The sequence below is a fragment of the Prionailurus viverrinus genome, chromosome B1 (genome assembly GCF_022837055.1).
Source record: "Prionailurus viverrinus isolate Anna chromosome B1, UM_Priviv_1.0, whole genome shotgun sequence".
Lineage (NCBI taxonomy): Eukaryota > Metazoa > Chordata > Mammalia > Carnivora > Felidae > Prionailurus > Prionailurus viverrinus.
Genome location: NC_062564.1, coordinates 121,641,785 through 121,655,681, shown reverse-complemented (window position 1 = coordinate 121,655,681; position 13,897 = coordinate 121,641,785). Strand labels below are relative to the sequence as shown.

The 13,897-nt window shown below is 39.9% G+C and overlaps 1 long non-coding RNA gene across 1 annotated transcript in view; it reads left to right on the top strand.

Moving 5' to 3' along the window:
* The window catches only part of LOC125163641 (uncharacterized), a 46,963-nt gene that overhangs the window by 23,566 nt on the left and 9,500 nt on the right, over nucleotides 1-13,897 (top strand). The window contains exons 4-5 of the long non-coding RNA XR_007151530.1: nucleotides 2,110-2,207; nucleotides 6,679-7,534. This is a non-coding gene — a long non-coding RNA (uncharacterized LOC125163641). The remainder of the gene's footprint in view (nucleotides 1-2,109; nucleotides 2,208-6,678; nucleotides 7,535-13,897) is intronic.

The following is a 13,897-nucleotide window of genomic DNA, read 5'->3' as shown; positions in this document are numbered from 1 at the left end:
TTCATCCTTTCAAGCATCCCATCAACAAATATTTACTAAGTAGTACCAGGAACCATTCCAGGCATAGAGGATATAGTGGTAAGAAAAATAGACATCATCTATTTTATTACCTTAAAAACAAAAAAAAATTACAATTACAATAAGATATGATATCCTAGGATGGATAGTGGGCACCCCGGAACAATCAGTTAAGGTCAGTGACTCAAAGAGAACATTAGCATTAGGTATTAGGTGAAGAGATAAGGAAAGTTTGAGAGAGAAGAAGTAGAATGCCAAAAGGCCTTGGAGGTTAAAAAAAAAAAACGAGTGTAACATGTTTGAAGAATTACAGAAATTTATGTTGGGTCTACTGGTGAAGACAAGAGCAGAGCAATGGCTAGGTCACACAGGGTCAGCTCAGATAAGTTACACGCTATAGATACAATGTTAAAGACAACAAAGCTTCTAAGCAAAGAAATGATACAATTAGGTTTTAGGGGGTTAACAATACAATTTGGCTGTAGTATGGAGATTAGGCTGGAGGACAGATTTGCATCAGGAAATCTATTAGGAGATATTTGCAGTGACCCAGCCTTGAGTGGATAAAAGGTCAGATTAGTTAGGTTCATGGCGGTGGAAAAACCTGAGACATGATTAGCAGGCGGTTTCAAAAGAATTTAGATTGCTAACTTCAATGTTGAAGCCTGGGGCAGGATGTTGGATGATTATGGAGATGTTAAAGATAACTTGGCTTCTGTTTCTAGCCAAATTTAGATATGCAGTACAGAGGGAAAACTGATGAATTGAGAATTTAGAGATTGAATGTGAGAGCTGAAAGCAAATAAGTAGCCAGTGACCAATTGCCTATAGGGCTTTGAAACTCAAGAGATGTCAAAGCTAAAGTGAATATTTGAAAATCATCATATTTAATTTAAAATTTTCATCTGACATTACTTTTCTGTCTTTAATATTTTTATGCATTTTAAATAATCTTTTAAAATGTGAGTTCTGGGGCTCCTGGGTGGCTCAGTTGGTTAGGTGTCCTCCTTCAGCTCAGGTCATCATCTCACGGCTCATGGATTCGAGCCTCACATCAGGCTTTGTGCTGACAGCTCAGAGCCTGGAGCCTGCTTCGGATTCTGTGTCTTCCTCTCTCTCTGCCCCTCCCCTGCTCATGCTCTTTCTCTCTGTCTCTCAAAAATAAATACTGAAAAAAATAATAAATGTGAGTTCCATGTTCCTCAAAAAGTTAAGAATGGAACTACCTTACAATCTAGCAATTGTACTTACTAGGTATTTACCCCCCAAATACAAAAATACTAATACAAAGGGATACATGCACCTCAATGTTTATAGCAGCACTATCAACAATAACCAAATTATGGAAAGAGCCCAAAAATCCATCAACTGATGAGTGGATAAAGATGTGGTACGTATATACAATAGAATATTACTCAGTCATAAAAAAGAATGAAATCTTGCCATTTGCAATGGCATGGATAAAGCTAGTGAAATAACCAGGGCTAAGTGAAATAACTCAGAGAGGCAAATACCTTATGATTTCATTCCTATCTGGAATTTAAGAAATAACACGAACGAGCAAAAGGCAAAAAGAAAGAGAGGCAAACCAAGAAACAGACTCTTAACTATGGAGAAAGAACTGATGGTTACCAGAGAGAGGGTGGGTGGAGGGGATGAGTGAAATACATGATGGCGATTAAGGAGGGCCCTTGTGATATGCACTGAGTCTTGTATGTAAGTGATGAATCACTAAATTCTGGTGATTTATTGACCTGAAACTAATAGTACACTGTATGTTGACTAACTGGAATTCAAATAAAAACTAAATAAATAAATTTGAGTTCTACATCACTGACTTGGGTTTGAGGTACAGAATTTTCATTAGATGTGCAATCCATTTTCACCAAATTCGCCTTTCATTTCATCCATATCCTCTGATTTGTTGCACACATAGTCGCACAGCCTACATTGCATGGCTTTGATTATATTGAGACTGTCAAACAGTTTCCAAATTCACTTTGGTTTTCTGTAGTAAAACATTTCAGAACAACACTCATTCATTTCCCATTGAGGATGTTTTCATTCAGTGTAACATAATCTTTTTTTCAGGAGCCCTGAGTTAATTTGTCCTCTCACTCATTCTCAGCCAAAAAGAGTCTCTTATTTTTGGTCCTCACAGAAGCTGATCCTGGGAAAAATAATCTCAGGTATGTAGTTCGGGGCGGGGGGGGGGGGCATGTAAGGAACACCGACAGAAAAAAAGGAACAGATCTAGGAAAGGGAAGTCATTAATAAAGGGTGAATCGCCAAACCAGTCACATCTGTGAGTAAATCCATGGGAAAACTCTGAGAACCAGTCCACAACTCACACCTGAGAATTATTCCACCTGTGGGGCTAGGGAGCTCTGAATGACCTTAAGTGGCCTGATGTCATACTTCTGGGTAGACCTGCATTCGACAGCTTAGGTGAAAGCTGCCAGGTAAAGAAATGGACATATTGACTGTTGGAGACCTGTCAAAGGCTGCTGAAGTGTTAAGTCCTAGGCAACGTGGCATACAGGGTCTGCTACAACAACTCAATTTTTTTCCCAACATGCAGGGAGTATGGGTGTCTCCTTATTCTCTTTACTTCTTATTCTGTTTTGCCCCCCAACTGGATGTACTGAAGAACAATTCTGATGATAACCAATGGAAGCTGGCATCAGACTCTACAGTTAAAGGCTCTATATGTCATAGACTTAATTTATGTCCCCTCAAAATTCATGCGTTGAAGCCCTAACCTCCAGTGAGGCTGTATTTGCAGAGAGAGTCTCTAAGGAAGTAATTAAGTTTAAAGGAGGTCATAAGAGTGGGGCCCTGATCCAATAGGATTAGTGTCCTTATAAGAAGAGGCACCAGAGATCCCATACATACTTTCTCTCCTTCCCCCTCTCTTTCTCTTCCTTTCTTTCTCCCTCTCTCTCCTCTCTATCTCTCTTCCTCCCTCTTTCTCTCTCTCTCTCCCCCATCTTCCCTCTCTCCCTCCCTGTAAACACATAAAAGGAGATGATGTGAACCCACAAAAATATGACATCCTTCTACAAGTCAAGCCAGGAGGCCTCAGAATGAAAGCTACTTGTCAACACCTTGAGCTTAGACTTTTCGGCCTCCAGAACTATGAGAAATAAAGTTCTGTTGTTTAAACCAGGCAGACGGTGGTATTTTTTTAATGGCAACACAAGCAGACTAACATATTTCCCTAAGACTGCCCTGACTTCAGATGCCAGTCATGTTTCAGGAATCCCTTGGCCACCTGCACTTCTAACTGGCTACAAATTCAAGGGTTTCTACAACACGCCCCACCCCCACCCAGGTTCAATAATTCACTAACATGACTTACAGAGCTCAGTCAAGTGCTGTAATTATGATTGCAGTTTTAATATAAAAGATACACACAGGACAACATCTGGGAGGAAGGGCAGACTTTTCATACACTTTCCTGTGGGGTGAGGGTATGTAACCCTCTAGGCACACAAATGTGTTCTCTGCTGAGCTTCAGTGTCTGCAGTGTTTTTGTTGTTGTTGTCGCTGTTGTTTTTTGTTTGTTTGTTTGTTTACATTTATTTATTTTTGAGAGACAGAGAGAGACAGAGCACAAGTGGGGGAAGGGCAGAGAGAGAGGAAGACACTGAATCCGAAGCAGCTCGAGGCTCTGAGCTGTTAGCACAGAGCCCGTCATGGGGCCTGAACCCAGAAATCATGAGATCATGACCTGAGCCGAAGTCCGACGCTTAACCAACTGAGCCACCCAGGTGCCCCATCTGCAGTGCTTTTTTTATCAGTGTTTCATTATGTAGGTATGACTGATGGACTCATTGGCCATGTGATTGAACTCAATTCGCATCCCTGCTCCCTTCTCTGGAGGTTGAGAAGTTGGCTGATACCATGTAGCTCAAAGATCCAACACTCTCATCACATGGTTTGTCTTCCTGGCCCCCATCACGAGTCACTCATTAGCAAAAAATACGAAGGCCCACTATAAATAAAAAAGAGCTCCTATATTCAAGAAATTACAAGGATTTAGTATCCCTTTTAGAAGCCAGAAACAGAGACCAGGCAAATTCTTTATTATACCACCTCTCTATGTGGAGACAGTTGAAACTTTTTAAAAAAAATTTTATTTAATTATTTTTTTAAAATTTACATCCAAATTAGTTAGCATATAGTGCAACAATGATCTCAGGAGTAGATTCCTTAATTCTCTTTACCTGTTTAGCCCATCCCCCCTCCCACAATCCCTCCAGTAACCCTCTGTTTGCTCTCCATATTTAAAAGTCTCTTATATTTTGCCCCCCCCCGTTTTTATATTATTTTTGCTTCCCTTCCCTTATGTTCATCTGTTTTGTATCTTAAAGTCCTCATCTCAGTGAAGTCATATGATATTTGTCTTTCTCTGGAGACTGTCAAATCTTTTTTGATTAGATCTGGAGGGAGAGTTGTTACGTATTACCAATAATTTCTCATTTCTAGTAAGCTTTCATTTTGTGTATTTATTTTTTAATTTTTTTTTTCAACGTTTATTTATTTTTGGGACAGAGAGAGACAGAGCATGAACGGGGGAGGGGCAGAGAGAGAGGGAGACACAGAATCAGAAACAGGCTCCAGGCTCTGAGCCATCAGCCCTGAGCCTGACGCGGGGCTCGAACTGCGGGACTGCGAGATCGTGACCTGGCTGAAGTCGGACGTTTAACCGACTGCGCCACCCAGGCGCCCCTCATTTTGTGTATTTTTCATACGAAGAATCTTTGTTTCCTCTACCTGATCTTCTAAAAAAATGGAATACATTAAAACTGTGTTCTTTTCTGTAAAAGACACTGTCAAGAGAATGAAAAGAAAAAGCGAAGACTGGGAGAAAATATTTGCAAGAGACACATCTGATAAAGGACTTGTATCTAAAATATAGAAAGAATTCTTAAATCTCAACAATAAAAAAAACAACTCAATTAACAAATGGGCCAAATACCTAAATGGATACACCACCAAAGAAGATATGCAGGTGGCAAATAAGCATATGAAAAGATGCTCCACATAGTGTGTCACCAGGAAAATACAAATTAAAATGAGATACCGGTACATACCTATTAGAATGGCCAAAGTCCAAAATAATGACAACAAATTTTGGTGAGGATGTGGAAAAAAAAACAAAAAAAACAAAAAAAAACCCTCCCATCCTTTTGCTGTTGGGAATGCAGAATGCTACAGCCATTTAAAAAAATTTTTTTTAATGTTTATTTATTTTTGAAACAGAGAGACAGAGCACGAACGGGGGAGGGTCAGAGAGAGGGAGACACAGAATCTGAAACAGGCTCCGGGCTCTGAGCTGTCAGCACAGAGCCTGACGTGGGGCTCGAACTCACGGACCGTGAGATCATGACCTGAGCCGAAGTCGGCCGCTTAACCGACTGAGCCACCCAGGCGCCCCCTACAGCCATTTTAAAAGGCAGTTTGGCAGTTTCTTACAAAACTAAACACTCTTACCACGTGATCCAGCATTCCTGCTCCTTGGTATTTACCCGAAGAAGTTAAAAAATTATGACCACACAAAACCTGCACACAGACATTTATACCAGCTTCATTTGTAGTTGCCAAAACTTGGAAGCAACCAAGTTCTCTAATAGGCGAGTGGATAAATAAATTGTAGTACACCCAGACAATGGAATATTATTAACACAAAAAAGAAATGGGGTATCAAATTGTGTAAGTACATGGGAGAAGCTGACACGCATGTTACAGAGTGAAAGAAGCTACTCTGAACAGGCTTATGGTATGATTCCGACTGTATGACGTTCTGGAAAACACAAAACTATGGAGACTGAAAAAAATCAATGATTACCAGGGGTGAGAAGAGAAGGAGGGGTGAAGAGGTGAAGCACAAAGAATTTTTAGGGCAGTGAAAATACCTTGTATGAAACTACAGTGGTGGATACATGTCATTATACATTTGTCCAAACTCAGAATGTACAACATCAAGAGTGAACCCCAGCCCAAACTATACACTTTAGGTGACAATAATGTAACAATGTAGGCTCATCCGTTATAACAAATGTGCCACTCTGTTGGGGGTGTTGGTAAGGAGGGAACTAGGCAAGTGGGGGCAAGAAGTGTATGGGAAATCTCTGTATCTTTCACACACTTTTGCTGTGAACCCAAAACTACTTTTGAAAATAAAGTCTATAAAGAAAAAAACAATCTACATTCCCAGAATATCTTCCTTTCTTCTAGGACTCTTGTTTCTGAAAGTTACAAAATCCAAATGAAGGAGGTGCCTGGGTGGCTCAGTCTTTTGCGAGTCTGACTCTTGACTTTGACTCCGGTCATGGCCTCATGGTTCATGAGTTCAGCGCAATGCTTGCTCGGAATTCTTGCTCTTCCTCTCTCTCTGCTTCTCCCCCACTCACTCTCTCTGTCTCTAAAAAATAAATAAACATTTAAAAAAAATAATAAAATAAAATCCAAATGAATACAGAAATATTAAGGAGAAGACCTCCTTGTTTTCTACGTGGACACAGACCCAGGTCACTGCATGAAAGGTCAGCCACCAGAGAAGTGCAATGCATCCTACTATTTTCCTTCAGGAAAGGGGAATCTTTTATTTCGTGATTTTCCTTCATCCTGATGAATTCCCTTTATTTTTCATAGAGATTTTCCCCAGGATTCTGGCAACAGGCTGTGAGGCAGTTTTAATTTTCAGGAATGGTGTTGTGCAACTTTATTAAGAAGTTAGGAGAAGCTGAGTAAGTAGACGGGGACAAAGCACCGTTTCAAAATACAGCTCCAGCTACTACCTTTGTAAGTGCTTCTCTAAGAACTTTCACAACGTCTGACCCTTTATCATTCTAGCTTCTTGTATCTCTTAATTCTTAACAAGTTCTACTTCCCTTTCACTGAAAAGTAGATGTGGCACAGTTGGCTGATAGAGCTTTATCACATGGACACTCTTCTCATGTACCACTTTGCTGTGAACTCAGATAAACCAAATCTATATACAAGTGAGGTGTGGACTTCCTCCCCACAAAGCATCGGGCTTTTCATTCCCATGTATTTTCTCTGCTTGTCTTTGTTTTCTTTCACTGGGAATTAAAATTTAAGACTATATCTATACATCAGCATCTGACCTCATGTATAAAATATAACCACATACAACCTAACACTCTTCTTCCAAAATCTAATTCTTCTCCGTAGCTATCCTTGGAATTGTCTGACAGCTGGTGCCATATTCCGTTCAGATTAACCCTCTGTAATGTCACCAGTTTTGTATCCTAGGAGGATGAATTTTCAGCTAAGCGTTAAATATTTTATCAGGTTATGTAAAACATAATCCATTGGGTTTGAAAGTGAACCATTATTTCAAACTATCACCATGAACTGTCTGTATCTTATTTTCAGGAGACCAGCAAGAGAAAATATTATGCACAAAAATGATTGAAACAACATATGTTTTATTCACTGTTATGATCTTCTCAGAGACAACTGAAAGGATAATCTTTTTTGTCAGGTGAGGATACAGGGTTCTGTTCTAAATGGGTTAAGTATGTGTGGTGGCAGAACACAGAGGAAAGTCAGAATGCGAAAATGTGAATAGAAGATGGTTTAGCTTTGAGCTGTACAGCCTTATTTCACAAAAATAACAAATAAGTCTACACAGAAACTTTCTCTGACAAGTGATGATCAGGTCAACCAAGTGTGAGTCTTTGAGTTAGTTCCCTGGGCTGCCAGACATTAGAAACTCTCTGCTTTCAGCTTCTCAATCCATAATAATACTCATCCCAGAAAAGTAGGTTCCATGAAGGTAGGTACATGCCATTCTTATTCTGTTTTACAACTAGTTTTTAGCATGGTATCCAAGTAAGGGCACTTACTTGGCCCTTAAGCAATAGCCACCGAATCCTCCACTCGTTCATTTAACAAACATTGACTCTGCTATAGGCATGGAGAGAGCCAGGGGAGTTACTAACCATAAGAGCTATCACCAATTCAGTGAGCAGGTTAAAGGAGGAAACATAAATATAAGCAGTTAGAATAATCTTCCATAATGGAGATAGGTCTTGACTGCCATAGGAGCACTAAGAAATGAACCATTAACTCTGCTAAAACAATTGGAAAACATACCCAAAGAAGATCAGAACTTGATCCTAAAGAATAACAGACATTTACTAGTTAGGAAAGAATGAGAAAGATATAACAGACTAAGGCAACAGCACACTCAATGACCATAGTAATGAGCTTCTCATGTTCATGCACCACCAGAAGTTCCTTGTGCAGCATACTATATGGGCAAAGAAAAACAGAATAACATTCCAGTAAGGTGATCTTAGGCCAAATTGTGAAGGGTTTTGAGTCCCTGACCAAGAAGCCTGGCTTTTATCCTGTAGGTAATCAGAAGCCATCAAAGGCTTTTAACAGGTTCAGAATTATGGTATTGAAAGATGATCTTTATGTTGAATGGTTTAGTTTAGAAAATAGCCTAAAAGGAAGACTAGTTAGAAAATCAGGCATTAAATCAGTCAGTAAGTAATGCGGATATATACGAATGCAACAATAGAAATAAAAAATACGTAAAAATTTGGAAGATATTTAAAGGAAAGAATAGTTAGGATTTGATGATTGAGAGATTATTTTGACTATATGCTAGGCACTGTTCTAGGCCCTGGAGATAAAACAGAGAACAACATTGACAAGGTTTCCTGCTCGCGTGGAACTCATAATCTAATGGAGTAGAAAGAGTCAGTGGATGGTGATGCTCTTAGCTCCATTCTTCAGGTCCTACCTATCCAAAATCCCAACTGCACAGAATGTTAATTGCTGATGTCAATCGCAGCTATGGCCTTCACCTTGCATTGCCCTCACCCAAGTTTAAAGCCCCTCCCAGAGGAAGACTATAGCCTAAGATTGGCCAATAAAAGCATATAAAAGCCCAACCCTCCCCACTTGTCTCAATTGAGAATAATGCTCCAAGGCTCCATAGGACCAGCTAACACCTCCACTGAAACCACATTACAGGTCAGTTTCTCTCTTTGCCCAGTCATGCCTTCCTAACTCCCTTACACGTATATCTCTCAATCACCAATAAGCAATTTTCATACAATTGTTCACGTTGAAGTCTATTTTTAGAGAACCCAACTGAAGATAGTCAGTGCACTGAGTGGTCTTAGGAATGCAACTTTCAAACAGAATTTGGCAAATGAGTTATTTGCCAGAATTGGGTAATAAGAATCTTATTGCTAGTGGTAGATAGAGTATGAATAGGCCTTGGCTTGCTATAATGGTATAATTATCAAAACCATTGCCAGTGGTTATCTGGCATGAGACACAAGTGGAAGAGGGCACACTAGCTTATAACATATCTGTGGTATTAAGAAGTATGAAAGAGGGGCACCTGGGTGGCTCAGTCGGTTGAGCATCCGACTTCGGCTCAGGTCATGATCTCACAGTCTGTGGGTTCGAGCCCTGCGTCGGGCTCTGTGCTGACAGCTCAGAGCCTGAAGCCTGTTTTGGATTCTGTGTCTCCCTCTTTCTCTGACCCTCCCCTGTTCATGCTCTCTCTCTGTCTCAGAAATAAATAAACGTTAAAAAAAATAAAAAAAAAGAAGTATGAAAGAAACACTCTCTATAAGCACAATGAAATTAGGTGCCTGTTGCTGAACACCATTGACTCATTGGAAAGAGATAATGACAGGGAATTGATGATTCATCATCAATTCAAGACAAAATGTGTAAGCCATGTGCCAGACTTCTTGGTTGTATTTAAAATTCCTAACATCCTGAAGCTGGAGGTGGAAGAGAGTGAAGTCTTGGTGCTGGACTTAATCAAAGGATAACAATTTCAGCAAAGGCAGGATTCTCAGGTCTGAAAGGTTTCTTACTCCAAGGCCAGCACCCCATTATGGAAAGAACAAGACATTAAAATTCTCTATGAGAATGAAGTGGAGAATATTGAACAACCATGATCTTCTGAACCCCCTGGGTCTGCACTCAGGGCCCATTCACCCTTGTTGGCCACTCACTAAGTGTCCTCTTCTCACTTGAAGATCGTGCAGAGGCTTCAGATGAGGCAGGTGGCTTACAAAACAATGCTTCTTCCACTCAGGATCTGTACCCCTTGCTGACAACTAGACTAATTAGGGTCAAATCTGAACCCAGATGTATTCTTCCTGCTAAGGGAGGAAAAGAACTGCAAGAATCTAGCATAAACAAGAGCTGGCAAATGCCAAGAGCTGAAATACTATACATGGAACTGGCCCCTGAGGCTGTTGGATACTGTACATAAACTGGCCCGTGAAGATGCTAGATACTGAACACGAACTGGACTCTAAGGGTGCTGGGCAAAAAGAAATCTACATAAGGGAGAGTTTATGTGATGGGGTCACTCTCTAATGATAACACCCTGGTGAGGACCTCAGGAGAAAGGGTAGGTGTGTTACAAAGATGACACTTAGCCGTTACCATAACTTTTTGCAAGCTTCTAAATGAAGGAGAGATTCCAGAATTGCTATGGCAGTGCATGGAGCAAGGGATCCAAAAGGTCAGAAAAATGATGTGCTCGGTTGGAAAACCTACATGATACCTCTATTCTTTAGAAGGTCTTAAATGACACTGTGTATACCAAAACATGTAAGGAATATGCTGGTGAGAGGAGCACCAGCATCCTTGACAAGTTAACTGTGGCTGTTATGTATATACCAGTAGTTATAGTAGGAGATGCCATTGCAGGACAGATTTACCTGATAGTGAGGAGGGAGGGTCATAGGACCTGGAAAAATAGAGACCAAACAGTGGCACTTCACAATCAGAAGCAAGATGTGTGGAGTTATTGCAACTAATAGCAAGGTCAGAGTGGTCACCAGGAGCGCTGACACACAAAACACTGTCATGATGGTTAATGGACCACAGTGACCCTAGGGGCAAGATATATGGGCAGCCAATAAGGAATTGCTTAGTTTATACAACCAAAAAAGATCCGGATGGATGATCATGAGGCTGAAGGTGATTGCTCCAATGAAGAGTCATGATCCCTTGCCCAGTTTTTAGATATGGTCCTTACCCAGACCCTGAACCCTGAATTAAGACGAAGCTAGGTCCTTATGGTAAAAGAGGTACCTCAGCAAGCATAGATAGTAATAATTTTCCTATTTTCACCACCACAGAGACCTATAGCTATTTCTTCGGTAAACCATGCACGAGGAAAAAGGGCAAACCTAGACCTTCCATGGATTGATGAACACAGAGTCCAAATTAACATTAATACTTAGAGATGGAAGATGTTGTCATGGATTCCTTTTATAGGCGTGAACAATGGAAGCTTGAAGTAAATGGAGTCTTGGCTACTAGTAAATGAATCTGGTTCATAGTGAGTCTGCGTGATCCATAGACAATCCCTGAGGGTCATATCCCGGGTCCCTGAAGGTGTAATTGGAATGCTTGATTTAGTTAGCAGAACTACCACATTGGGTTGTGGGCCTTGTGGCATGAGAGCTATTGTGATAAAGGAAGTCAAAAGTTTATTTACCTCTGCCCCAGGCAAGACTAACTGGAAAATACTACTACATATGTGAGGAATGGCAGAGATTAGTGGCACCCTCAAAACCTTAAATGCAGGAGTGTTGGTCAACCTGGAGGCTATTGGTTATACTGGAAAAGGCACTTTAAAAGGAATCATGAAAGTTAAACAGAGAGTAAGCATAGGCGACTTCTTGTAGGAGATTTGCTATAACAGCAAGCAGAAAAATGGCTTTAGATGTGGGTTGTAGGGGAAAGAAAAGAAAAAGATCAAAGTCTCCAACTTGTTGGATTAAGTGTGTATTAACACCATTAACCAAGATTAGAAATAGATATGGAATAATGGCTTTGGAGATTTGGAAAAGGAATAAGATGGGTTTACTTTGGAGCCTAGCAGACTTGAGTATAGAATTACTTAACTCAGACAAGCCAGAATCAGGGACCACGGATCTCTAAACAGGGTCAATATCTCAAGGGCTAAAATAGGTGTGAGAGAGAGTGGGCTTTCCCATACAAGAGTGTGGTCCCAAGGATGCAAGGACTGGGAGAATTAATACTGGTATCTTGGGCCAAGCATATTTGGGCGGGGGCAGGGGGAGAGAATTACAAATGCTGAACACAAACAAGAACAAATAGAGCAAATTGCAGTCAGAAACAAGGTAAGAAGCCCGAGTTGATTTGGGAGGCAAAGCAGTGATTATCTCTTACAAAATAGTCCCCAGAAATGCTAATGGCTGCAACATGAGAAGGACGGAGTGTTATTAAGGGCAGAGACTTCGGAAAATACAATCATTTCATGATACACAAATACATTTTAATTATCATTATTTCCTATCAGCTTTTCAATTCTTCTATTCTTATTAATTTTGGTCTGTTTAAAGTCCAATTTGCCCTTGGGTTTTTTTTTCCATCATTTTGGTGTACTCCTACCTTCTTTTTTTTGGAGGCAGACATGAGATTGGGGTCAGGACTGGAAGCAGACTGCAGACGCCTTGGCACCCAGAGACATAGTTAGAGTGAGGAGTGCCTGTCACCCATCTTGCACAGAGAATTTAGAGTGTGCACAGATCTTTGGAAATATGATGGGTTCCGTATTGGTTATAATGAGATTGAATATCTGGCTAGATGGAGATGTAGGCTTAAAACTCAAGAGATGTGTTCAACAGAAGTAAAAATCACTATTTCCTGAATATTTCCTATTATGGTCTTCTTCCCTTCTCTCCTTTTGGGCTTGCTTGAGTTCTCCTTTAGGTACAGAAGTTAGATAATGAATCAAGCCCGGAAAAAGCAACATAAATCAAAGAAGTGAAGTTAATCTACATCATAATGAACTGGGAGAATAAAATAGAAAAATTAGGTGGGCTGAATGGTGAGACAAGTTTTTGAGAATTTGCAGTTAAGAGTGGAAAATGGAGTGTTTGGGGGAGCAAATACTATCTGCTACAGGATCCCCAAAGTTGCAAAAATGGGGACATTATTTTAACCTGTGTTGTATATAGGCAATGCTCTCAGCTTATGCATTTCATTGAGGGGCTACTTAAATAATTGAATAGTTTTAATTATCTTAGCTAAGTGACTACCTGTTTATTTTTTTTTAATGTTTACTTATTTATTTTTGAGATGCACAGAGAGAGAGACAGAGAGAGAGAGAGAGAGAGAGAGAGAGAGTGCATGTACATGAGATCTTGACCGGAACCTAGATCAAGCGTCAGATCGGATGCTTAACAGACTCAGCCACCCACTCGTCCCTTGACTATCTTTTTAAAAACTTCAACACCTTTGCTAAACAAGTCTACATAGGGTCTTTATTTTATTGCATTTATTTTTATTTTGGTGAATACATATTAAATGTTTATCTAAGCATACACAGTACTGGATTCTCTGTATGACCACTTTACGCTAGATGTTATTCTTGTGAGTGTCATGTCCAATTTCTTCTCATGTTACCACTGAAGAGTACTGCTTTAATTGTGAGCTAATAAGGGAAGGACAAACATAAATAAATACAACAGAACTGGACATAATATATAATCTTGCATTTGTGCCAAGTGAAGTACAAATGCAATTACAACGCCCTACGTAAATAGAAGTTTCGCACTAGTTTGAAAAGAGAAGCTAGATGAGAAAATGAATTACTATGCCTTCCATAGTAGAATGACATCCAAATTAAGGGGTTCACGTCTTACCATCTTCTCCATACGTCTCTTTGAAGTAGGGATACAGCAGTGTCGTCAAGAGAACATACTCTATCACAGTAAATTAGTGGTGCTAATTTTTTTTTTTTTTTTTTTTTTTTTTTTTTTTTTAAATTTTTTTTTCAACGTTTATTTATTTTTGGGACAGAGAGAGACAGAGCATGAAC